The sequence below is a fragment of the Apium graveolens genome, chromosome 5 (genome assembly GCF_009905375.1).
Source record: "Apium graveolens cultivar Ventura chromosome 5, ASM990537v1, whole genome shotgun sequence".
Classification (NCBI taxonomy): domain Eukaryota; kingdom Viridiplantae; phylum Streptophyta; class Magnoliopsida; order Apiales; family Apiaceae; genus Apium; species Apium graveolens.
In genome coordinates, this window is record NC_133651.1 from 298,225,742 (window position 1) to 298,229,546 (window position 3,805).

At 32.8% G+C, this 3,805-nt stretch overlaps 1 long non-coding RNA gene across 7 annotated transcripts; it reads right to left on the reverse strand.

The window, feature by feature from the left end:
• Positions 1-434: 434 nt before the first annotated feature.
• On the reverse strand, positions 435-3,559 carry LOC141659211 (uncharacterized). Of its 7 annotated transcripts, none has more exons than XR_012549670.1 (8): positions 3,302-3,559; positions 2,819-2,913; positions 2,612-2,681; positions 2,460-2,519; positions 2,049-2,253; positions 1,403-1,499; positions 1,009-1,210; positions 435-830 (listed from the first exon to the last, which is right to left on the reverse strand). It is a non-coding gene; the product is annotated as an uncharacterized LOC141659211 (long non-coding RNA). The 7 variants fall into 7 exon arrangements; XR_012549674.1 differs by adding an exon at positions 1,637-1,698 and having other exon boundaries at positions 435-1,210; XR_012549672.1 differs by adding an exon at positions 1,637-1,698 and having other exon boundaries at positions 435-1,210; positions 1,964-2,253.
• Positions 3,560-3,805: the final 246 nt, after the last annotated feature.

Below are 3,805 nucleotides of genomic sequence, written 5' to 3' on the forward strand. Positions count from 1 at the left end.
CTAAACATATATGGCACATAACTAGATAACATTTTATGATCAATCATATTTATAATATCATAATTCACATAACACTACACCATAGATTGCTTCTTGTAACATCAAAATTGTGTCTCTATAGCAACATCAAAACATGTCTAAGGTAACATAGCTCCAGATGTTATAATAGATTAATATGGATATGGCAATAGCATACTATAGCAACATATAATGCTATGTTGCTGTAGTTGTTCTGATTTTTTTAAAAAAATGGACCCCATATATGTTGGACCAACCTAAAGAGTTTTTAAAATTCATATTAAATAGTTTGTTTTAACTTGTTTTCCCTTAAATTTTTACAAATGTAATAATAAAAATGATTAATATTTCAATCCAAAATATAAATGGAAACATTTCAAAAATAATTAAACTAACTCCTCAAAATTAAATTAACATATATAAAACTCATGTATTATTATAAATAGATGAATCAAAATGTGTAAAAACTACATTCTAACTTAATCAAACTTAATCAAGTTATGTAAATGTAAACAATAAAGTATTCTCAATATATGTCCTACAATCTATATATGTGGTTGTTTAATCGAACACAATTCTCAACCTCCGGAACGTCAACTGCCGTCTTCAAGAGCCTATACCTCGACTGCTTTAAGAAATTGAGCCTGTTGACCAAATCACTGCATTGAACGTGAAATCTTGACTGTGTAGGAATGTAGCCAACATTTACACAAAGCAAAAAAATAAAAATGAAACAAAGAGAATATCAATGACCAAGAGTCGATCAAATTGGTATCATGGCTTCAAAGTTAACTGCATCAAGGCAGCAAGCCCTGTAAAGCAAAACCACAGAATATCTGAAATCCGACTAATTAAATGTAAGCAGGGACCAGCCAAAGCATACGAGCAAGAAGGCATATATCACCTTTGTTGTAACATCTAATATGCAGAATACAAGTTACTAACTCAGAAAATTAGACTACTGGAGACGCAAACAACAAAAAAGATAACCTGATACATTCTGCCTTGCAAAACTTTCAAATACTGCAGCCTTGGCTGGAGTAGGCATAGGCAAAAAGCTTTGCTCCACATCCATGTGAATAAGGTTAGAATAATCTATGTCGCTTATTGACAACTCTGCTTGATTGAGAACTGAGATTGCAGAACTAGAATAACCTATCATGTTACTGGCTTTCACTGTCTCAACATCCCTCTGCATAAGACAAATTCATTACATAACAAAACACAGAATTTCTAATAAAATATATATGTTTACTGGAGATTAACTGTCAAGTGAAAGTGCCAGGTACAATAAACAACATAGTTTCAACCATATAATTTGCTTTATATATGCACAACCAAACATCTGTTGTAACTTCAAATTCCTACTTTGAATAGAACTAACCTCTCTCGGAAGAATGAATTAGGACGGTCTGATGTTTTGGACTCTGGCTATTCTCCTCCTTTAATTGCGCAAGCTCAATTTACTTTGTATCGAATTCCTAACAGATTAAAGATTTGATATGTTAGGTGCAGTCAAATGAAATAGGCCTGAACCTATTAGGAAAAAAAAGTCTTAAACCTCTAGAAATTAAGTATTTTCTTAGAATTTCTTTACTAATCGAAGCTAAAAAAATACCTATTACAATTAATACTTAGACACAGCCATCAGCCCATAACTACTTGCCTTTTTGTGATAACCTTTATGCAAAATATATTTTAAGAAAGGATTGTCGGTGCGGTTTGGTCAGGACTCACAAAACATGGGCAGAACTTTAAGCATGACACTAATCTTTTCAAATTATTCATATATATCATCAGAACTTCTCCGATTAGCAAGGTTCTGCTTGAACACAAATAAATGGTACCAATGATTTACAAACAAGGAAATAGGTATAATTAGAACAAGTAGTATGTATAGACACATGATAACCAGAAACAGACATGAATAACGTAATTTCCGTACTGATCTTGTGCCAACATGCAAACACATCCCAGAATCTCCTCCATCACCTAACTACTTCAATTGCACTGATACTAATTATTCCAACCTGGTGGATGAGTTATCGGGCAAGTTCAGCTTTCTCTTCTGATTGTGTGGGTAGTTCTTCAATCGATTCGGCCCCTTTTTCAGGTTTGAACCATTCAGTAGCCTTTTCTTTGCCACAAGATCAGACATCATCCCCACCACGTCAGTTGTACTTTCCACCACCTCTGTCATTCTTACTAGTGTTACCAGTAGGGTGCCTATATTATCTGAAGAAACAAACAATATTTGTACCAAACCATGACTTTTAAACTAAATCAAATAGTCTAGTTAAAGAAATATTCAGGGGTGTATATATCATGTTACTAACTCTTATATTTATATGATTGTATTTATCGTATCATTAGATTTGTGCACCACAAGGCAGAGTAAATGACAACTAAAACCACAAATCATAAGGATATTATGTACTTACATATGTATAACATTTTGGCGGGCCTTGAATGTGATGTTTGCTGGATGTAATATTTGGAATCTGAAGAAAAGGTATCAATGTTTCACGTTAAGTAGTCTGCAATATTTGATCAATAAAGATGGTGTAACAATCGGAAAAGGAAATTAAAGTGCCTTTTTAACAGAATTTGGACTAGAATAATCACTGTCTTTCATGGCATGCTGCAGTCCCTTGTCGAATGAACTGAAACAGTAAACTATTTTAGACATAAGATGAATTGCCATCAAATATAAAGGGAAGAAACATAGTATAAAACAAAGTATTATAAAAGGTAACAACAGTTCAACCCGAAAATGTGCAACTGCAAAAAATGTACTTACATTAGTCAATTGGCGGTTCCCAAAATTTAAATAACAATACATTCCTTGCCCTTCAAATCTGAAAGAGTGGCCACTTGCCTTAATTCAGCCTACCACTGCATATATGTACAATGGTAAGAACCTAATAAAACCCGATAGAACATAACCGAATAAAATTATAATTTAACTCAATTAAACTAAAGTAAACACCGCAATACCTAATCTATAAAATCAAGCAAAAAAAATATAAAATACTCAATTAACATCCAACCAAAAACAATCTCTAATTGAATTATAACAAAATACAATAACAAAACCAACTCAGAAACCCTAAAACAAGCTAATCGTACAAAAGCAAACATAACCGAATTAAAACACCATTTAACTCAACTAAAACACACAATGCACCAACTAATTCACCAAAATCATGCAAAAAACACCGAAATAATCCTAAAAACTACAAAACAAATACACAAAAAAACATTAAAAAAAATGCTTCCGAACCAAGATAAGTAGTAGGAGTTCCAATGACGGAGCAAGTGGCAGCGTCTACAGTCGATGGCAGCGTAATAGAAGTGATGGTGAGTTGAAGCTATTTTATTGAATTGTTGTCGATAATTGGCACCTCCAAGCCTTATAATACAGATCTATGAATTGAGAGAGAAGGGGGAGAGAGATTGGAACAGGGAGAGATTTGAATAGAAAGAGAGAGTGGAGAAAGAAAGACAGTGAGAGTAGAGTGAGTGTTTTTACCCTAATAGATTTCCCTATTTCGTTTGTTAAAAATAACAATTTTTTGCTGTAAAGAAAGTCAATACCCATTGTGGAAGTGGATGACTGAAAATACCGTTTTGGTTAGGCATTTGTCATTTGGGTATCATATTTTCTACTAGATACGTATTTGTCAAATGGGTATTCAATTTATTTTTTTTATTTTTTTTTAAGAAAAATACTCATTCTGAAAGTGTATGACTGAAAATACCATTTTGGATACGCATTTGTCATTTG